Below are 24,472 nucleotides of genomic sequence, written 5' to 3' on the forward strand. Positions count from 1 at the left end.
TTGGAAATACATTTTAAAAATAAAATAAATAAAACTGATCTTGAGGATGTGCCAACAACTCATGGGGCTCTCAGGCTAACTTTTTTTCCATCTCACTTTTCACAAGTTGCGCTTTCCCACACCCACATTAAGAATGTAGTTACAGGGGCGCCTGGGTGGCTCAGTCGGTTAAGCGTCCCACTTCGGCTCAGGTCGTGATCTCGCGGTCCATGAGTTCAAGCCCCGCGTCAGGCTCTGTGCTGACTGCTCAGAGCCTGGAGCCTGTTTCGGATTCTGTGTCTCCCTCTCTCTCTGACCCTCCCCCATTCATGCTCCTCTCAAAAATAAATAAACATTAAAAAAAATTAAAAAAAAAAAGAATGTAGTTACACAAACCTTTCTGCTGAATCTTACTCAGATTGATGCCTTGCCTCAGCATGAAAAACATCTGGGTTATTATCAGAGGAATATTTTAAAATTTTTAACTTTTCCATCCCCCTCTTGTCAAAGAATGAGTGACTTCTAAGGATAAGTAATTTGAAATAAAAACAAAACATCCTAAGAAACAGTGAAGATACAGGGATCTCCATGCGTCATCTTTTTATCTCGGAATTCAGAGGTTAGAGGTGGGGGTGTGTGACTGAAATGCATATTAACATGCTAAATAGAACTGACAAACAAAGTCAGACTTTTATTCCTAATGGAATGACTTGGCTGATAGATTTGACAATAAGGAAAGGCTTTCTCTGGTTATTTCCATAAACTAAATGATCTAAATTTCCAGCTTCAAAGTTCTGACAAAAATATATTAAAGCAGGTGTTATGATGAACACATTTTAAAAATAGTGCATTCATCATGCTCTATTATAATTAACAATATTTTAATTTTTTCAATTCTTTCTATGAATATTGGATAAAACAAGGTGCTTCTAAATAAGATACTGGAAACATAATTAACATTCATTTTATTAAATAGTACAAAGACTGTGTATATATATGTATATACATTTATTTTTCACTTTGGAAAAACATAAAAAGAAACAGTAGATTTTTGTCCTATGAAGAATGTAATATAATCCATTGTTATAAGGTATTTTTTCTAAAAGGTATAAATATACCTAAGGAACATTGAGAGGGTAAGGGAAATAAGGTCAGGAAGATGGCAGATTGTGATTACTTTTTAAATATATAGTATTGTAACACTCCTTCTCATTCTTTATCCAGTATTCGTCATATCGTTTATAAAAAATTATGTTTTTGTTTTGTTTTTCCCTTTAAAATACTCTTCTCAGAGTCCTTGGCTTATGTTTTGTTTTGGACTTCATATTGATGGGTCCACTTTACATTTGCTTATATTATATTCCTTGGTTTGACACAGAGGTTTTTACATCACAATTTTTTGTAATGCATCAAGTTTTTTCATTTTGAAAGCTGTTTCAGTTATTACTATGTTAAAAACAAACAAACAAACGAACAACTACCACAAACTTAAAGGCTTGAAATAACAGCCATTCTAAATTATCTCCCAGATTCTGTAGGTTATGAATTTGGGCTGATCTGAGTTGAGCAATTGTGTTCCTTACGGCAGGGACTGAGATCACTATTTGGTATTCAGCAAGTAGATGGGATGGTCTAAACAATCCAAGAGGACTTCACTCACATGTCTGGAGACAGAGAGAAGGCTGTGCTTGTCTGGTTTGCTGACTAGCATGCTGTCTTAGGATACAAGGGTTTTGTATATGGCAGCTGACTTTCCCCAAGGTGAGAGTCCTGAGTAAATCGGCTGGGAGCTGTATGGCCTTTTATTTTTATTTTTTAATTTTTTGTATAGACTTTTATGACCTAACCTCAGAAGTACTATAGCATTAAACCTGCCATACTCTATCGGTTAAAACATCCACAAACTCCCCTAGTTTTGAGAAGAGATGTAGACCTTATAAATTAAGGGGAAGAATCCAGAATGCCTTTTTTAAAATTGTCTTTAATGTTTATTATTTTTGAGAGAGAGAGACAGAGTATAAGCAGGGGAGGGGCAGAGAGAGAGGGAGACACAGAATCCGAAGCAACTCCAGGCTCCAAGGTGTCAGCACAGAGCCCGACACGGGCTCGAACTCATGAACCATGAGATCATGACCTGAGCTGAAGTCGGAGGCCTAACCTTAGACTGAGCCACCCAGGAGCCACCAGAATGCCTTTTAAAAACAGCATGTTTCGGGTCGTCTGGGTGGCTCAGTCGGTTAAGCGTCCGACTTCAGCTCAGGTCACGATCTCCCAGTCCCTGAGTTGGAGCCCCGCATCGGGCTCTGGGCTGATGGCTCAGAGCCTGGAGCCTGCTTCCGATTCTGTGTCTCCCTCTCTCTGCCCCTCCCCCATTCATGCTGTGTCTCTCTCTGTCTCAAAAATAAATAAACGTTAAAAAAAATTTAATAAAAATAAAAACAGCATGTTTTGGTAAAAAATTATATGCAGATCAACAACCTTTCTCAATTCCGTTTCCTTTTCCTTTTCAAATTGAATGCAAATAAAACTGATAGTTTATAATATTTTAGAAACCTTTAATTACTGTATATTCTTGTCACAAATGTATAAAAATATTTTATCCAAATATCTGTACTTTCATTGGCATACGAACAGAGGGAAATGCCGAGAGTTAATTTACCCAAACAAGAAGATATAGTCCCTCTGATAAGCTGAATCCTCTGAAATAAAATAATATTCATCAATATCCTCTTTGTTTACCTATTAGGTACACTGTGTGAGGTGCTATAGCCGTACAAAGGCGGAAAACTAATCTTTTTTTTTTCTGTAAACTTGCTTTCACGTGACAGGCGTACACTAGCCTAAACTCTGAGTTAAAAAGAATTGACTGTAAATCTGGGTTTATGGAGAAGGAATAACAGGTAAGCTCTACCTTAGGATTTTAAGATTACTTAAAAATGTGGGCTTTTTTGGTTTGTGTTCGTTTGTTTTAGGGAACAGAAGCTTCTACCCAAAAATCAGAAAAAAAATTAAAACAGTGAATATTGAAAGATAAAAATACTTGTTTTATAATAATTCTCACTCTTGCTATACCATTTTGGAGAAAGATTTTGAAGTATCTCAGGCACAGGTTTCCTACAGAGAAGGAAAAATACAGTAAGGAGAGTAGGATCTCAGACAGCTTTGGGGAACTCATAATTTTGCCTGGAGCATTGAACAAGAAACCATGTAATGAGGTGATAATTTGATGTTTCAGGCAAAAGTTACAAAAGGAACTTTTGAAGGGAAATCAGTGTGAATCAAATCATTAGGGAAAAATTAGTTCTTTTACATAAACACTTCCCAGCATTGCCTCAAAAATTAGGAGACAGGTCAAGATGAACAAAATTGTTTAATTTCTGTAGAAAGGAAATTCTCTAGAGAATACACATCTCAAAAACTATGGATAAGAACAATTTTTTTTCATGTTTGCCCTATTATAGGATATGCATGAAAATGAAAAAAAAATTCATGTTTATATTTTAATAGTTTGTGTCTTACAATTAAGAAAAAAAGCTGAGATGATCAGTTATGGCTAAATATTCCAGATTGTCAGATAAATATTCTAAGTGGTGTATATTTTAATATTTGGATTAATAAGCTAAAGTAGTATTCATTATTCAACCCATGTCATTTATTCCTAGAGAAAAAAATGACAAATGCAAATTGAAGAGAAAGATGCATTTCCTATAAAATCTTACCTATTTAAAGGTTACTTAATAAATTATTAATTTTAACCTCTTGGGCCAATTTCTTATCTTAAATATATACATATACATATAAAACTGAAATGCAGAATCCCAACTATAACCCAACTCTCTATTTTGTGGAACATATTAAATTACATGCAGGCATAATTGCAAATGTCAGAATTTAATCAAAATTTGGTCCTATTATGTATGTAACTTTACATAAAAATGTGTGCGTATATTTTTGTCAAGCGTATATATATTATGTCATAAATATATATGAATGACTATTTGTTTTATTATCTGGTAGAGAAATTATAAAGCAGAGTCACAGCATCAATTGTCATTCGCTGTTATCTAATTTTCACTTTTTAAAAAGAGATTAGTGTTGCACATTAATTATCTTTGCATTTAGAAAAAAACTTGTGACTTTAAAATATTCATATCCTCTGATCCATCCCATTTCCTTATTGGATTTATTCTAAAACACAAATTCATTTACAAGATTTTCATTCATGCATTATATCTAATAGTGTGAAGCTTAACTCCAATAATCACTGAATTGTTAAATTAGTGTTATACCCATTAAAATGCTTAAAGAATATTTTAAAACATGAGAAAATCTCTAGAACATAGTGAGAAATTAAAAAATAATACAAGTATTTAAAAATGATGCCCTTTTACATAAATTTAGTCATTTTTTCCCCCACAAATATGTCCTGAGCACTTTATATTGTCATGATTGTATGAGATACCTCTATGAACCTTAGATCTCTGCCTTTGTGGGACTTATTTTGGTGGGTAGAAAAACATGAACTATATAAATTTTATACTACATTAGAATATTGTATTATGTCATAATGCTGTGGGGTACAAAGAAAAATAGAACAGGAATGGGACACAGAAAAGGCTACAGATTTAAGTAGAAGTTATCACTGAAGCCCACAATGAGAAGTGAGATTAAAGCAAAGCCTTGATCAGGTGAGGATGTTAAGTGGTTTACTGGGAAAAGATTTAGGGGAAGATGCAATAGCTACAGTAAAGATTTGCCTGTCTGTCTTGTTTGAGGAGTAATCAAGGAAGCCAATGTGAACAGTAAAGAGGCAAGATATCAGTACAAAAAGATGAGATGGAGATATAGCAGAGCACCAGATATTATCAGTCTTTGATCCTGAGTAACATGGCTTCAACTCTGAGTAAGATGAGAACATTTGCAAAGGTTGGGACTGAGAAGTGATGTGACCTTATCTTTTGAACTTGGCTAGGCTAAAGCAGGTGATTCTTTTACTGGTCCTGAATGGTTCCACTCATGAGTGTGCAGTCAGCTCCTAGCCCAGCTGGAATGGTGAAGGTGGTGACATCCCTCAGCTGAAATGTCATATTTGTATTCCTCATGTTCTCTAATTCACATTGTCCATGTGTCATCCTATAGTCCCAAGAAGTAGCAAGAGGAAGGTCCAAGGCCTCTTAAAGCACAGGTTCAGAACTCAATTTTCTACATTAACATTCTGTTAATCAAATATCATTAGTCACAATGCCAATCCAAATTCAAAGGGTGACTCCACTTTTTGTTGAGCTGGGATTCAAACTGTGACAACGTTTGTAATCTAACATTACGACCCGTGACCACACAAATTACAATCTCCCCATGAGCAAAATATCCTCACTCTTATTTCAAGACCCTGGAAATCTAATTCAATAATGGTGTCAGGTTTGACATGCAGGATCTTGTGATCTAAATTGGATACAGTTGCAGCTTTGTCTCCTCTTTATCCAGAAACACACACAAACACACAAACACACACACACACATATGTCCCTATATGTATACACAACACACACACACACACACACACACACACACACACACACATCCCACACATCTAAATACAATGCTAATACAAGAAAGGATAACTGCAATAGATATTCTGTTAATTTTTATGAGATTTAAATTGAAAGTTCAGTTGTAAAGAATGAGTCTAAGTTGGAAATCTATATATATTTATATAGATGAATTTTGGGCCAGATGCAGAAAGTACTAGAGGTAAGAGTTTAATGTGTTAGAATCATTTAAGGTGAAAATGACAAGAAATGGGAAAAAGTACTAGATTCCTGAATAATAACTTAAAAAGACGTTACATAGAAAGTTGTTATAAGGTGTAGATCATAGAAGATAATTATGATGGGGCACTTGGGTGACTCAGTTAAGTACCTGACTCTTGATTTTGGCTCAGGTCATGATCTCATGGTTCGTGAGTTTGAGCCCCACGTCGAACCCCACGTCAGGCTCTGCACTGACAGTGTGGAGCCAGCTCGAGATTCTCTCTCTCTCTCTCTCTCTGTCTCTCTCTGTCTCTCTCTCTCCCCTGCTCGTGCACTCTCTCTCTCTATCTCTCTCTTTCTCTCTCTGTCTCAAAAGAAATAAATAAATAAAAAGGAGGTAATTATAACGTTAACCTAAATTAAGGTTTAGGTGATTAACCTAAACTGAGAAAGTGGTGATAAGAATGGAGTATAAGTGGATATAATCAAAGACTTAAAGACATGTTAGGTTGAAGACTGACATAAATTGGTGATTGACTAAACATTGTGTTTAAGGTTGAATATGGGGAATTTTCTTTCAGAGTTTTAACTTGAATCAAATTAGAAGTATTGTTCATTGAGGTAGGAATACATGACAAAGAATCTTCTGAAAGAACAGTGACAAATTTAATATTGGATATATTTAGCTTTAAGATGCCTGGAAGAGACTTAGGGAGATGTGTCTAGGATATAATCAGATATCTCATTGAGTAAAGACACTGCGGCTATACCCAGGCTATGGCCATATCTCCAGTTTAGACACACTGTTTGGAGCCAGGAAATCATGTGAATGTAATGGGCAGACTGTGGGGGAGAGTGAAAAAAAAATATTAACAAACGTTGAAGACTGATGATATTTAAAGGATTGGGGAAAGGCAAAAAAGGAATAATAATGATGGCTATAAACAAGCATATGAAGTTAAACTACAACATATGGACCTTGCCATGTATCACACTACTAGAAAATAGGGGTATAATTAAAATATAAGCCTGTCTGCCTCCAAGGCCCATGCTCTTTCCAAACCATCACGTGGATTTTCACGAGTTGTGTCCTTTACAGAATAAGAAAATTGAAGAAAACCTTACTACCATTTGTATCACCCCGGAGAACTCATGCTTTTTTCTTTACTTTCAACTATCTAAAAGACAGGAGAAAATAATATAGATCACTAATCTTGCTCAAGACCATATAAAAATAATTCAACTGCTAAGAATCACTTATGTATAAAATATTTTCATTACTAATTATCTGACAACCTAAACATTTCTAAAATTTTTACTTAGTACTAGATAGGAATAAAAGTTTCCACTGTACCCTGTCCATCACTCCCCTGGCTTCTTGTTGAATTCTAATTCAAAGAGCCTGGATGGAAAATCTTCAGTATCTGAAAAGGAATTTGCTCTAGATAAAATGACTGCAAATAAGTGTGAATTTTTTATGTGAGGCTCCTAATTTTCAGGAGCCTCATTCATATATATTATGGTTAACTTTGATATTTGAAAAAACTCTTTAATTTTCTTAATGTGATTGAGTTAAAATGATCTTTTCTTGGTTCCTTACCAAAACTAAGAACCACTGATTTTCCCACCTTGGGAAGTGATCAAGATGATACAGTGGCCAATGATGTGAACTTTTAGACTAAATTTAAGAGCTTTGATTGGAATTTTCTCCTAAAATGGAACATTATCTCACAGACTATATTTCTCCCCATTCAGTCAACAAACACAGGGCTTAAGGTGGTCACCTGCAGTCTGACTAGGGCAGCTGACTCTTACCAAAGAGATTTTTATAACTGAGGAATTTAAAATAGCCTTGCCAGGGCCTTATCCCTAGAAATTTGGATTAATTGTCCTCTGGTTGTGTTACATACAACAGTATTTTTTTTAAAAATCTCCGGGTGACCTTAAGGCGTAACCACATTTGAATACCACCATCTTACCTGATCCACAGTCAAGTTTTAGATGATGTTACTTACTGTTTTTATTTTTTAAAAGGAAATATTTGCCAGTAAGTTATAATAAAACACTTATTTTATGCTGTCCCTATAAATTTATTCACAAAACGGGGAGCCTGGGTGGCTCAGTCTGTTAAGCGTCCGACTTCAGCTCAGGTCACGATCTCGCGGTCCGTGAGTTCAAGCCCCATGTGGGGATCTGGGCTGATGGCTCAGAGCCTGGAGCCTGCTTCCGATTCTGTGTCTCCCTCTCTCTCTACCCCTCCCCCATTCATGCTCTGTCTCTCTCTGTCTCAAAAATAAATAAACGTTAAAAAAATTTTTTTAAATAAATTTATTCACAAAACAATTTGATTTCTTTAGACAAGGCCTTTGAAAAAGCTCTTGAGCAACTGTAAAATAGCAAAATTATTTCAATCAAGGGTACTTTGAAAAAATTAATCCTTCAAAGAGATTTTAAACTATTTTAAATAATGTCTAATTTTACTTTTAAAACTGATCAAAAACTCACTGAAATGAAACTAAGGAATGCCGCCCCAGGCTATCATTCCTTTTGTGAAATATGAAGATCTAAACATTGGCTGAGAACAGTAGTGAGAAGTGACATCTTCAATAATCACTCAAATTCACCAAACATCCTAGGTGATATTTGATGAAGCAGAATGTTCATGAAGCAGGGTGTTTGCCAACATTTTTCTTTTTTTTCTTCAAAATACATAGAAAAAAAGTTTTTTAGTATTTACATGTCAGAAACCAGATAATAGACATAAAACCCACCAGTTGGCCTGTCTAAAAAGATTTTAAAGCAAAGTCCTCTGAAGTTAAAAATGCCAATTTTCTTACCACATGTTTAATAAACAAACAGTTCCCTGCAAGTTTCCATATCTTCTGTGAAATCCTTAAAGATTCACAAGGGACAGGTGTCAGACAAGAGACAAGAGGACTTTCTGAACACACAGTTTAATTGTGTAAAATACATCTGCTCTATTTTCACATACACTATCAAAGGTTAAAGAAGCAAAACTTGTCTCAGAAACCCTTAACCTGGTTGGAATTTGTACAGAGTTCTCTAGGTTTTTCATAGCACTTTGTCTATATGACACTATCAGAGCTCTAGAACATAAGAGCCTTGAGGTGAGGGATGATCTTTTATTTTAATTTCTCTCTCACCAGGACTTGGTCTGTAACAAATGCTAAATACCTATTTACTTACACAGTGAGCAAATAGAATAACATTTCTTGGCTTTCAGTATATTAATAATAGAAGACATGAATTAACACTTTTTAAAAGTAATATTTGAGGTTATTTTAAAAGTAGGTGGATCAGAAATATTATAAATAAAATTAGTTGACTTACTCTAAGAGAGTATAATGACAAATGACAACAATCATGCTGGAATTTAACATCAACAACAAATAATTAAACATTGAATGAACCTGACAGAAGACCTTTAAAATGTTGCCAAACTCTATTTGGATAAACTGAATGTTTACAACAAGCTTAATGATTTCATCAGTCTTAATTATAATTGTGGTTTAGTAAAAGACTCACATCCACTAAAAGCAATGAAGAATGTGTCAAATGTGTGAAGAGAAACAATTAACCACTGCCCAAATGGTTATTGTTTTGAAAATAATCAGAAACTGGGGAAAATGATGGTAATTGCAAGAGAAAGTCTATTGTCTGTGAGACAGCACAGTGATTTTCTTACACAGCAGTTCACTGTGATGAATTCGTAAGATTTATACCCTGCTTTCACTTCTTTCCATGAAACTTTATGCAATTAAAAATATATTTTATAATACTTAAAAATAACAAATTTGAAAAAGGCAACTGTTTTTTTAAATATTCATGTCATTTTGCTTAAAATATTCACATAAAATTTGAACACAATTTGTTTTCAAAAAGTTTGCTTCTGTAAACACATTTCTCATATTAAAACTAGTAGAAAAGAATACCCAGCTTTACTATCAGGAGACTATGTAAACTGATGGACCTTTTGAATATTGACAATGGATTTATTTGATTATCTTTAAAATATAATGCAAAAATTATAATTTACATGTATATGTACATATATAAAAATGATTTAACATCATTGGGTCTATAATACTTTGTGTTTTGCACTAATTAGCATTTCCTATAAACATTTCCATATTTTGAAATGAGATAAACAATTAACATTTTAAATATACACAGCATTCCATTATGTTAATCTTGTATATTTTACATAGAAATAATATTTTTGTTGGATATTTAGTTCATTTCCAACTTTGATAAAAGCGATTTTGAGGCCATAAAGGTTTTGCTTAATTTACCTTAAAATTTCTTCTTGAGGAATACTTTTCAGGGAGGATATTCCTAAAGGGAAAATGTAGGTTTAAAGTATACAGATAGTTCTGTTGGTTCCATTTTTTTTATTGTGATATTTAACTCTAGAAAGAAGAGGATAGTAAATTTTAAGTATTATAAGAAACAAATTGCATGAACCCAAAAAATTGATATGTGGTGTTTACTTTCGTTTTGCCAGCTTAATAGGAATATAATCGTACCTAAAAATTGTTTTAATTTACATCTTTTTAATTGCTACTAAAACTATACTTTTGTCTATAAAGTGCAATGCTGCCCATTTTTCTTTATGTAGTAAATGTTATAAATCCTAGGTACTAAATACATATTTAGATTGTTACATAGATTTGGTACTAATTTTATTATTTAATATTTATATTTTATGGGTATTTATTGATTCTATCAGTTAATAAATCTGTGAAAGACTTTCATTTCAAGATAGTGATATGAGTCCAAGCATCTAAATTACCTCCAAAATTTGCATTGCAAGTAAGATATAAAAATGAGCTTCTACACAAGTAATGATGCTAGAAAACAGGAAAGGATGCCTTATACCAGGCAGAAATCTTTGAGCAATGTTGATAATATATGGTGTATATAGGATTAAAAAACTATTAACTTCTCCTGTCTCAATTTAAGCAAATAAATAGTCGACATTTACAACAAATAGTATTTCCCAGTACCTAACACTAAATACAGAGCAATGGACCAGGGAATACAGACTCATCAAAATGTAGGAGGCAAGGGATAACACTACGCTTAAAAACTGCACTCATTATAGCATAAGGATCAGGTGAACTAGATTCATCACAATGACAGTCTGTTATCATAGATGATTGCAAAATAAAAATAACTAGACCTAGGGAAACGCATATGTAATAACTATTTTCAAAGAACCTATAATGGGCAGCAGAAACTGTGTTCTTTGAGAAGAGAAACAAATGAGGTAAAACCTATAATTTTGTCCACGTTAGGCCTAAAGAAACATCCTAGACTGAGGTGAAGAGAAGGAGAATCCTGGCAGAGCATCGCAGTCTAACAGGTGAGATAATTGAGATGGAGCTCAAGGAGCTCAGGTATATGCAATCTGCATGGCAGAGAATAGGAGAGAAGGGTGCTGGATAGAAAAAGAACTGCAAAATTTTGCATGGGGTGTCCACTCATTCAGTGTAATGGCTAGTGATCAGAACATACACGGAGTGAAACTCCATGCAGCTGAGCAAAGGACAGTTGAGGAGCTATAAGATGAACAATTAGAAGAGTTCATCCAGTCATGGAGCATTTTCAGTTTATTTCAACAACAGTTTAGAATAATTCAGGACAACTAGGACAGCTGACTGAGACCCCAAAATGAACCCAACATAACTAGACCTGCTCCAACAGAACTTAACAAAAGAAAAGGATCAGGCTACTCAACAATAGCCTGAAAAAAAAAAGTTAAACATTATTTGAAGAAGGAAAACAAAATTTAGCACTTAATAGTGTAAAACTCACAATGTCCAGGTATCAAATTACTAGACTTGCAAAGAAGCAGGGTACATTTAATCAATAATTAGAAAGAAAATCAGTAAAGAGAAAAAGACCATGAAATTAAGTAAATCATGGAATTAGTAAATAAGGACTGCTAATGTATTAAGTAAAACATGTTTTAAAGAAAATCATGGATATGGAGAGTATACAAATGAAAGATATGAAAAAAAGACAAAATGTAACATCTAAAGCCATAAAACACAGTATCAACAATTTTTTTAAAAGTCTGAAAAAAAATAAACAGAACATTGGATTAGGGAGACAAAACCAAACTGGTTTAATACACACGTAATTAAAATTTTGGTAGAGGGATACAAAGGGGTTAAAAAAATATATATGTATATTTATATATTATATATATATGTGTGTTACACATATATATATAATATATAAATATATATATATTTATACGCACATATATATAGTTTTATATATATATATAATCTTTTAAAAATTAATGACCAAAACTTTTCCATTCTTTAAAAGGAGAACTCCACAGACAAGAAAATAAGTAAAATCCCAACAGGATAAACAATTTTGATTGGATATTTCAACATTTGTCTGTCAGTAATTGAAAAAGCAGGAACACAGAAAATTAGTAAGGTTATAAAAATACTTGAACAACACTATCAAACAAATTGACTTAATTGATTTATAGAACACTCCCACCACCAACAGCAGAATACATATTCTTTTCAAGTATATGTGGAATAATCACAAAGAGAGAGCATATACTGGGCCAGTAAATGTGTCTCAATAAATGTAAAAGTTTGAAATCTAAAATCAATGATCTAAGTTCATAAATTTCATATCTGAGTATTGTTCTTTTGATTATTTTGTCTCTTTACATTTTGTAGTTTTTTTTTATTTTGCTTCTTTTTCTGCCATGTGACTGTGTTTCTTATTGTTTTTGTTGTTCCTGTTGAAAGCCAGGCATCTTGTTTAGGAAAGAAGAGAGACTGAAATAATAGCATTCATTCCCGGAAATCACTGGAATTTTTCTTTTGCTAGGCCTTTAGTGTGGCAAGACTGAATTACCCCAGATGTGAATAAACCAGGGTTTGGCTTTCACAATTATTATGGTGACTCCTAGAGAATACACAGGCCTCAAAATCCACATGTATTACTTTGTGGTTAGGATGGGGCCATTATGTGGTGAGGGGTGAAGGAGGTTCCATTTTCTCATCAACCTGTACAGTACCTACCATCTCCCCTCGGTAAGCAAGTGCTTTCATCCCATGTTGCTGCCTTCTCTGTTTCCTGTGATTTCAGGTTATGCATTGCCCTAAACACTCAGCTTTTTGATAAGTTCAAGGAAATTTGTAATTTTGTGGTTTATGTAGCTATTTTGATGATTTTGTAAGTGTAAGAGAAACAATCATTACAGCTTTCTGCATTCTTAGCAGAACATTCAATGTTGTTTTATTTGCATTGTTCTGGTAATTAGAGATATTGAACATCTTTGCATGCGCTTATCTCTCTTATACACATCTTCCTTGTGAGGTGTCTATTCAAATATTTTGTCTTTTTATTATTAAGTCACAGAGTTCATTATGTGTTTTGGATACATGTGCTTTGTCAGATATGTTTTGCAACATTTTTCTCCCAGTGTATGGTTTGACCTTTTGTTTACTGAATTATGTCTTAGGACAAGGGCTTGTGTTTATTCTTACTGTCCATTTGGTATCCCTGTAGCTGCAAATTTCTGTTTTTCATTAAATTTGGGAAGTTTGGGGTCATTATTCCTTCAAATACTTTTTCTGCCTCATTTTCTTTTTTCTCCTCCTTCTAATTCAATTACACATATATTTGCCCACTTTATATCCACTAACACACTCTTGAGTCTTAGCACATTTCCCATTGCCTTATGAGTAGGAAACCATAAGGGAAGACAGTTGCTAATAAACTATATATCCTTTGGATATCTAGGCTTTGTTTTCTCCCCTGAGATATTTATTTAAGAATTTATACTGGGATATACTCCATCCAGAGAAGGTATTTCTCATACCAATTGGCTTTAACTCTTTCCTCAAATTTAGTGCAGTTTCCTGTAACATGACAAACTTTAATGGCCTTTTCTATCTCTCCTCAGGCTTTCTAAAGGTATTTAGTTTGTTTTTGTTTTTGAAATGTTTCCCTTGACTTCTGTTTGTCTTCCTACCCATTAACATTAGAGAGAATTCTCTTGATTCTGTTGAAATGACTCATTTCCCTAGACAATTTTGGGAAAGATTGCAAAAGGCTGGGATTTCTAGTCATGATACTGATCTCAGATAGGTTTCCTGTTTTCAAAGTTATGACATGAAATTAAAGTTCTTTCTAAACTTTTTAAATTGTTTACAGTTGTTAGAAATATTTTCCGCCATTTCTATATTCCATTAAGGGCATTTTTCCAACCTTTTTTCTTTATATTTCATTAGGGGTGGAAGTCCCCGAGTTTCAGGTTTATTCTGTCAAATTTTCCATGAAATCTAGTCTACTGATATTATTTTAAACACTTAAATATTATTAGAATATTTCTGGCGAACTTATGTCACTTTTGTAATTCAAAAACTGAACTAAAAAGGGAAATTTGCACTCATGCACATGTATCTATGCACACATGCTATTTCTCTCTCAAAATAAATAAACATTAAAAAAATATAGACCTAGCAGAAAGAAAGATTTGCTATCTAGAAGCATAAACATTATTTATCTCAGTTTCTGCTGTCCTATACAAATCCAGATTTCAGGAAAAAAATACATTTTTTCTTCTCTTGAATGGCTTTCAGGATTTCTCTTTATGACTGTTTTTCACCAATATGATTATACATATTATATGTTGGTAAGGTTTTTATCATATGCATCCTTTTTGGGTCTCACTGACCTTTCTAGATCAGTGGCTTTCGGTTTCCTTCAAATTTGGAAATATTTCAACTATTGTATCTTCAAATATCTTCTCTGCACCCCCTCATTTCTTGTAATTCAATAATATTTATGCCATGTTTCTTGGTATATTCCAACAGGTCTTCAAATCTCTTTTAATTTATTTTTCAGTGTTTTTTTTTTCTCTCCATGTTTTAGCTTGGATGTTATTGTTATTATTATATATTTTTTGAGATCGATAAATAGAGTGTGAATGGGGGAGAGGGGCAGAGGAAGAGAGAGAATCTTAAGCAGGCTCCACACTCAGAACAGAGCCAGATGTGGGGCTCAATCCCATGACCCAGGGATCATGACCTGAGCCAAAACTAAGATTCAGACGTGTAACCCACTAAGTCACCGAGGTGCCCCTTAGTTTGGATAATTTATATTGCAATGTCTTCATTGTTTTTTTTATTCATCTTCTACCTTTTATTAATCCCATAAAATGAATTTTTCATTTCAGATTAAGTTTTTTAGCTCTGTCTTTCCCATTTAATTCTGTCTATATTTTCCATTTCCTTCTATTTTCATTGTCCTTTAACCATTGAGCACATTTTCAATAGTCACATCTTCTTGCTTCTTTGTATGTCTAGCACTTCTTGATTTGACACTGAACATGGAGTATATTAAATTTATTAAATTATTGACTGGATTTTGCTGTCATCATTTAGAGATTGAATGGTATAGTTTGTTAGGCATATAAGTGGCATACAGATCAATTTGATACAGTAGAGGAATATTTTTTACCTTTGTTAGAGCTGACATATTCTAAAGCAATTTTGAGGTTTCTCCTGAATTAATAATGTGGTCAGCAATGTCTCTCCCCTCTAAGTAGAAACTCATGGATCTCTTAGCCCTGTGTGAGCCCTGGAACTTTTCAGCTGATAGCCCCTGACAGCTGCTATTCCCTTCTCTCTCTCTCTCTCTCTCTCTCTCTCTCTCTCTCTATATATATATATATATATATATATACACACACACGTATATATATATGTATATATACATATATATATACATGTATATATATATATGTATATATACATATATATATACGTGTGTGTGTATATATATATATATATATACATGCTTTATATATGTGTGTATATATATACATATATATGTGTATATATATATATATATACACATATATATGTGTGTGTGTGTGTATATATATATGTATATATATGTATATATATATATATATATATATATATATATATATATATATATACACGCTTTATATATACTTTTTTTTGCATGGCTTTGTGCAATTTAACCACATACATTTTCATATTTTTGTTTACCCAAACATTCATGCTAACTCCTTTTGGATTTACAGAGCTCTTTTTCTGTGAAAACTTCCTCCTATCTGATATTCTTTTCCACAAATTTCAGTAGCCTCTGCCACTCAGATCTATAATCTCAGTCTCCTTTCATTAGTACTACAGTGTTGTTTTTCTGCTTGTGTTAACCCTCTCTGATCCCTAGTCTGAAAATGCCTTCAGGAAAAATATGAGGATAATTCATGCCAATTAATTCTGTCTCTTAGGAAAGTCAGCCTTGTGGTATTTCAACATTAGTATCTGGAAATAATTTTGTCCAGTCTTCTAGTTACTAATTTTTAAAAGGTATGTCTAGTACCAACTATCACTGGAAGTAGAAGTTTATCCATTGAATTTTTAATTTCTATATTACTTTCTATTTCTAAACATTCAGTTATGGTAAGACTATTATTATTTTTGTTCCTTTTTCTCCATAGAAATTTTCAAAGTTGACTTTCTTTTTTTTTCAAATGCACTGATCTATATAGTTTATAGTTTATAGTTTGTGATAATATGCATGTGACATCTTTATGAATTAATAAATTCTGAGTTGATAATTATGACTTGATAAAGTATGCTTTCTTCATGTTTATGATGACTTTTATCCCTGCATAATTAGTGATTTCTTACTGTGTCCTGCTCATTTTACTTAGAGCATAATTTCTGGATATTTCTGTGCCCTAGAATATAGGTGCAATTTTCCAGATAGGATTTGTGTTTGTGGCTAATAGGGATGTAAGGAACTATTGGCTCAGGGCCACTCTAAATTAAATTTAAAGCTTGAACTTTTATTAACTAACAGCTGATGTGAATTATGTACACAAGATGAGAGGGCCATCTTAGAGGTATATATACCTCCTTAGAAACTTTTTTAACACCTGCGTAACTCAACATCAAGGCAAATTTCTTTGTATAATATTACATGTGTGTAGGAAAAATCAAGTTTATTTCTGGATCACCTTACATCCCAAATTGCATCTGGCTTTTGTTCTTTCTTCCCTGACCCTTGAGATCACATAAAAGTTAGTTCAAGTTTCACAGACTTTGCAAATATGTTCAGGGTTAAAGCTACTTCAACTCTGATTTCTTCTGTAGTTCCTTGCTTTCCCTGACATTTTTACTTGATATTAAGTTACCAACTGTATTTTAGAATATTAAAAATAGTAAATATTAATATTAATATTAGTAATTTCACCATTAATATTAAATATTTTTAAAACTTAGCTTTTTCTCTAGGAAAGGTTAGTCCAATTTCTTAGATCCTTATCCAAGGATAAGGATCATTCTCTAAAGATATATGCAGAAAATATAACATATATATGAAAAATAATTACACTTCAAGCCCTAAGTAATAGGTGAGCTAATTCCTTTTGATACCGATATACAAAAATATACAGAAAGTAGTTAGAAAATATTTTCCATGGTCCCAATAAAATTGAGAGTATGGCATCAAATAGAAAGAAGAAACTATTTAAAATGTGGAAGGACAACAAGAAGAAAAATCTAATTTAGGTATTTATAGAACTTATGAAGACATTTGATAGAGGATAAGATATCTGCAGGGACATGAGTTCCCAGATTAAAACCATACGTACATGATATAAGAAGGAAAAGAAAATATTTTAAAAACATAGAGGAAATATTCAAATAATGAGCCTGTAAATAAAAAGGCATTTCTGAAAGAGGTATATTAATTTGGCTGAAGGAAATTATTTAAAGCAAATTTTCTAAAATCCTGATATATGGAATAAATGGTCTTAAAACTAAAATTATATAGTATGTTTATGAAAATAATTGAAAATCAAATCACAATTATGAATGACCTGATGGGATTTTAAAATATAAAAACATACAATCATTCAAGAAAAAATTAGAATATTAACAACGAAACCAAAATCTAATTTATCTTAGCCTTCTCTAATATCTCAAACATTTATAAAAATAGTAAATAATTAGACAGATTTAAGAAAAATGTTAGGATTCAATTACATAGAATTTGAATATGTATAATCCAAAAATACACACACATACACACAACACACACACATTTGAAATAATATAAACAGTAATTTAATTGCTGGAATATGAAAACAATGAAAAGTAAAGCACATTGAGATCAAGAACTAAAGAAACAAATATTTTTTTTTAGATAATTACTTGAAGATTTATGCAAAAACAGTAAAAATCAAATCTAATATTCAGCAAATAATTGAGATCACAAATATTGGGGGATAAACTTTCAAAATTAATTACATTATGTATAACCTTACAATCCATATAAATATTATTCAAGATTGTTAACCAAAGTAAATATTTTTACCTGTATAGAGTTTTTTAACCTTTACAGAAAAAGTTTGAAGGATGTTAAAAGGAAACACGGAAGGAAAAGAAGGAGGAAGAGCACAAATAAATGAAAAAGAGAGGTCTGATGAATTAAGTACTGTATTTATAACCTCAGTCTAGAGTAAGAATTAGTAAAGTTATTTAAAGAGTGGAGGAATGCCTAAACCTATATTTACAGAAATGACATTCAAAGAAATAATTTTTTGTCACTGTTATAGTTATTACGTATAATTTTTTAAGTTGCACTTTCTAAACTTTAAGATAAAATTGCAAATAACTAAGAGCAGTACCTCTAAAGTCTAATCATGGCAGAAAATAATTGAAAACAAAAAATATGGATCTGAGATCAAATGCAGAACTAAAAATAAGTTGCATATATGCCTACAAAACATAATAGAAGATCACAGAAATAACAAATAATATAAAATATATGTCAAAGTGTAGAAAAATAAATCTTCCTTTTAAAGGCAAGTTAACCACATAGTTTACAATAACAATTCACAGCAATATCCTGTTCAAAATAATCTGAACAAAAACAAAATTTCAAAGAAAGGCTAAAACTAAATGACAAGCAAAGATTTATCAAGCAAACATTAAAGAGAAAACCGATGTGGTAAAAAATTACTATCAGAATAGAGGAGAAAGCAAAGATCTGATAATGGGATTTAAAAAATCGTTCTATATTGATAAAAAGATACAAATCCACAAAAGCCTGCAGCAATCATGAATGTTTTGCTGACAAATTATATTTCATGAAAAATGTATAAAGTAAAATCATTACAAATAAAAAAGAGAAACTGAGAACACAATTGTCATCAGAGAGTTTAGCATACCATTACAGATCCATGGCAGTTCACACAATTCTAATGTATGAAGCATACAATTTTAGATCCAGATAATAAATAATGTTAGAATAATTTCAAATGTTTTATTCTCAACAAAAACTACCTGAGGAGAGTTTGTTTTGTAACTGCCACACTAAGCATGAAAAAGGAGCACAGAGGTGAAGTTTCTGGCACAACTGCCTATAGTTTTGGCCTTCCCGCACACTTTTTCCTCATTGGGCAGATGAGCAATCATGCAAAATTATGCTGTGCTAGACACGAGTTAGAGGGCCTGATCAGCTCACAATTTCCACTTCAGAACCATCTCTGGAAATGGCCAGCCCACCCCTGGCTCAGACACTGCTACATGACCTGCCACCTAACAATAGCTGCTTTATTCTTGGGACTCAAACTCAAAAAGAAAGTTCCACTTACTCTCATTGATCAGATATGTGAAGCCAGAAGCAGTGACTTTTATATATCCCTAGCCTTGATTGTTTAGGAGGGTAACTCATTATTCTATAAAAAACCCTCCATCTGTGATTCTGTACACTGGTTACAGCATTGGCTCTGAAGTCAAAGTCCTGGGTTCATATTCTGGTTTTACCAATTAATAGTCATATATGTACACACTCATACACACACACACACACACACACACACACACACACACTCACCTATACATTAAAAGTGATCCTCTTAGAACTTGGTTAAAATTTCTATGTGTTAATTTACTTCATTTTTAAAATTATTATGCAAGGGAATATAATTGAGTTTATTACTTCTATAAGTTTTTTTCATCTTGATTATTACATCTATTCTTCAGGAAATTTGAGGTAAGGCACAAATGAATAAATGTGCACATGTGTGCATGCATATGTGTGCCCAGGGGTTATCGTTTGGTAAGTGAGAAAATTTTGAGTGGAATGAAACTTGAAAATCCATTTGGCTTAAGTATAGGCTCAACCCACTTCCTGTTACAGGAGTAAAAGTGAACTAACCCAATCAATAGTGTTTAAATCTTCTACAACAAAAATGTATTTCTCACTCAAGCAAATGGATACTTCTCAGAAATTCTGCCTATTCTTTCCTTGGAATATTATCTTTCTTTGGCTTTCTTGATAACACCCTCATGCTTTTCTGCTCCTTTTGTTCATATTTTTAAATCTGTGGTGCCCTCAGGGTTCTGTTGTCATGCGTTTTTTTTTCACATTGCCTGAGAAATTTCCTTCAGTTCCTTAAATTCAACTGTCAATACATGCTTATATATTTCAGTCATCTACCTATAGTCTCAGCACCCACTTTATTGCTTCCATTTCTTGTTTGCTAGAATACTGAATTTCTTGTGTCTGAAATTGATATCATGATCTCACCTCTAAGCTTTTTTTTATGCTTGTCTTATTATCTTAATGAAGTACATCCCAATCCACTCTACTTCAAGTCAAAACTACTTGGGAGAAGCCACATTTAATCAATCATCAGATTCAGGGGATTTGATTCTATCCCTTCTAGATCTCTTTATTCATTCAGTATTTCTGCATCCATTCTCCTAAGTCACAATACCTCCTCTTTGGGTTTCTATATTTCCCTGCATGATTACTGCCTTTAGTATACTGAAGCCAGAATAACAGTACTAAAATGAATATTCATGTATAACTTTATAGTGATAGTGATACAGTGATAACTGATATAATTTCATTATATTAGTTGTTTAACTGAGGTAAAATCCAAAATATAATTTACCATTTGACCTTTTAATGTGTACATTTCAATGGCTTTAATACATTGTCAGTGTAGTGCAATCATCACCATTACCTCATTTCAGACCATTTTCATCCCCTTAAAAAGGAAACGCCATTGCCATTAAGTAGTCACTTTATATTCTCTCATTTACCAGTCATGGCCACCATCAATCTACAAATCATGTATCTGCAGATCTATCTCTATGGATTTCCCTCTTCTGGGCATTTCATGTAAATGGAATGATGTAATATGTGGCCTTTTGTGTTTGGATTACTTCACTCAGTAGGATGGTTTCAAGTTCATCCACGATGTAGCACATATCAGCACTTTACTCCCTCTTATGGCTGAATAATATGCCATTTTATGGATATACCACATTTTGTTTATATATTCACTAGTAGATGAATATTTGGGGTGGTCCACTTTGTGACTATTGTGAATAATGCTCTATGAACATTGATGTACAAGTATCTGTTCAAAAACCTGTTTTGAATAATTTGGGGTATATAACCAAGAATGAAATTATACCTCATATATCAATGCTTGAGCTTTTGGAAAAACTGCCAATTTGTTCTCTAGAGCACTAGAATCATTCAATAGTCTCACCAGCAATCTATGAGAGTTTCAATTTCTCCACATCCTTGTCAGCACGTATTATTTTCCTTTCTTTCACAGCTGTCCTAGTGGGCATGAAGTTGTATCTCTTTGTGGTTTCGGTTGGCACTTCCCTAATGGCTAATGATGTTGAGCATCTTTTCATGTGTGTATTGGCCAAATGTATATCTTATTTGAAGAAATGTCTATTTAAGTCATTTGTCTAATTTTAAATTGGGTTGTTTGTGTTGATGAGTTGTAAGCATTTTTATATGGTCTGGCTAGTAGGCCATTATCAAATACATGATTTACAAATATTTTGATACATTCTCAGGGTTGTCTCTTCACTTTATGGATACTGTCTTTTTTTTTAATGTTTTTTATTTTAATTTATTTTTGAGAGAGAGAGACAGAGAGACAGAGAGACATAGTATGAATCGGGGAGGGGCAGAGAGAGTGGAAGACACAGAATCCGAAGCAGGCTCCAGGCTCTGAGCTGTCAGCCAAGAGCCTGATGCGGGGCTGGAACCCATGAACCACGAAATCATGACTGATCTGAAGTCAGACGCTTAACCGACTGAGCCATCCAGGTGCCCTAATTGATACTGTCTTTTGACGCACACATGTTTAATTTTAATAAAGTCCAATTTATCTTGTTTTTTTCTTTTGTAGCTTGGGTTCCTAATATCATATTTAAGAATTCATTGCCAGATTGAAATTCATAAAGCTTTTCCCCTATGAGTTTCCTTATAAGAGTTTTAGAATGTTAGGTATTAAATTAAGGTATTTGATACACCTGGAGTTAATTTTTGTACATGGTGTGAAGTAAAGGTCCAACTTCATTATTTTGCCTTTGGTGATCCAATTGTCCCAGCACCATTTGTTTGAGGGATTATTCTTTCTATGTTGAATGATCTTGGGACTCTTGTTGAAAGTCAGTTGACCATAGATGTATTGGTTTATTTCTGGATTCTCAATTATATTCTATTAATCTATGAGCATATCCATATGCCGGTATCACACTGTTTCGATTACTGCCGCTTTATAGTAAGTGTTGAAATTGGGAAATGTGTGCCCTCCAAATTTAGGTTTCTCTTTCAGGACGTTTTTGGCTATTCAGGGTTCTTAAAATCCCATATGAATTTTATGATCAGCTTGTTTATTTCCGGGAAAAAAAGGTACTTGAAATTTTTATAGAGGTTGTAATGAATCCATAAATATTTCATGGGAGGGGCACCTGGGTGGCTCAGTTGATTGAGCATCCTACTTTGGCTCATGTCATGATCTCGCAGTCTGTGAGTTTGAGCCTCACATAGGGCTCTGTGCTGACAGCTCAGAGCCTGGAGCCTGCTTTGGATTCTGTCTCTCTCTCTCTCTCTCTCTCTCTCTCTCTGCCTCTCCCCCACTCATGCTCTCTCTCTCTCTCTCTCTCTGTCAAAAATAAATAAACATTAAAAAAAATTCATGGGATTATTGCTATCCTAATTGCCTTCTAATAAATGAATAAAAGAGATATTTTTTATTTAGGTATTTGGTGCATAAATCTTATATATTCTTGTTCTTTTACATTAAAGTCTGCATTTTTATATTTTTTAATTTTTATTGAGAGAGAGAGAGACAGTGGGGGCACACATGCATATGCGTGAGTGAGAGAGGGGCAGAGAGGGAGAGAGAGGAAGAGAGAGAATCTCAAGGAGGCTCCACACAACACAGAGCCCAATGTAGGCCTCAGTCCCATGAACAGTGAGATCATAATCAGGAGTCATGCTTAACCAACTGAGCCATGCAGGTGCCTCTAAAGTCTTCAGTTGTAAACAATGCACCAATAACTTGAATTTGTGGTGCAACAGTTTATAGTATATTATTTCTAGTAAACTGATGTACTAAATTCCTAAACTGGCTTCCATGGTTTCTAATGAAAAAATCAACTGTTAATCTTTTTGAGGATCTCTTGTATGCGATGAGTCACTTCTCTCTTGCTGCTTTGAGGATTTTCTCTGGCTCTGGCTTTCAAAAGTTTTATTATAATGTGTTTCAATGTGATGTCTTTGGGTTTATCTGACCTGGGACTCGTTGAAATTCTCAAATATGTAGATTCATTTAATTCATCAAATATGTAAAGTTTTTATCATAATTTCTTCAAATATTCCTTATACCTCTCCTCTGGGTTCTCTTATCCATATCTGGGTATACTTGAAGGTGTCTCACAGATTTTGTAGGTTTTGTTTACTTTTCATAATTCTTTTTTCTTTCTGCTTTTTATTTATTATGTTTTTGAGAGAGAGAGAGAGAGAGAGAGAGAGAGAGAGAGAGAGAGAGAGAATCTTAAGCAGGTTCCATGCCCAGTGTGGAGCCAGACACAGGGCTCAATCTCATGACTGTGAGATCATGATTTGAGCCAAAATCAAGAGTCAGACACCTAACCAGCTGAGCCACCCATACACCCCCTCAGCTTTTTATACTGTATAATTTTGTTTATTAATGCTCTCTACTTAGTGTGACATGGTTCTCACTGTTTCCTTTAGTTCTTTGAACATGATGATTTCCTTTAGGTCTTTGAGCATACATAAAATAGTTGGCTTAAAATATTTTTCTACTCAGTCCAATGCCTAGAATTTCTCAGATAGTTTCCATTCATATTTTTTTTTTGTTTTCTGAAAGTTTTTGCCATTTTTTTTTCACTGCTTTTCTGGAAGAATGCCTTTGGACCCTATTCCACCATTGTTGCTGAGGTATCCCCTATAGTTTACTTTAAAATAAATTATTTTTGTCCCAGTTTCTATACCATAATTTTTATAAATATAAAAACTTAACTTTGATTTTCACTTTCAGGTCATCTTGTGGTACTCATTAACATTATTTGTGAAATACATCTCACCGTAGGTGAGGTAAGTTTTGCATTTTCTCTCCCTTCTTGTGGTTATATGTTACAGCTAAAGTTAGTCATTCAACTTGAGAGCACTGGTGTATTTTCATTTTAGGTCAAGCATTTTACTACCTGTTGAGACTTCACATATCTCTGTCTTCCTCCTCTTTCCCCCAGCCTATCAGAGAACAACAACTGAGATGGTGGTTGTTCCATAGCTTGGACTTCTTACTGACTGCAATAATCAGCAAAATGTAAGTGAGAAATAAATTT

The 24,472-nt window shown here is 33.3% G+C and overlaps 2 long non-coding RNA genes across 2 annotated transcripts in view; one reads left to right on the plus strand and one right to left on the minus strand.

Annotated features, from left to right (window-relative positions):
- Positions 1–24,472, minus strand: part of LOC132667433 (uncharacterized) — a 300,979-nt gene that overhangs the window by 75,620 nt on the left and 200,887 nt on the right. The window lies entirely within an intron of this gene.
- LOC132667435 (uncharacterized) lies at positions 4,580–24,458 on the plus strand. The gene is made up of 4 exons (XR_009605156.2): positions 4,580–4,667; positions 11,048–11,115; positions 24,166–24,221; positions 24,377–24,458. It is a non-coding gene; the product is annotated as an uncharacterized LOC132667435 (long non-coding RNA).

Source organism: Panthera onca, chromosome B2, assembly GCF_046562875.1.
Source record: "Panthera onca isolate mPanOnc1 chromosome B2, mPanOnc1 haplotype 2, whole genome shotgun sequence".
Taxonomy (NCBI): domain Eukaryota; kingdom Metazoa; phylum Chordata; class Mammalia; order Carnivora; family Felidae; genus Panthera; species Panthera onca.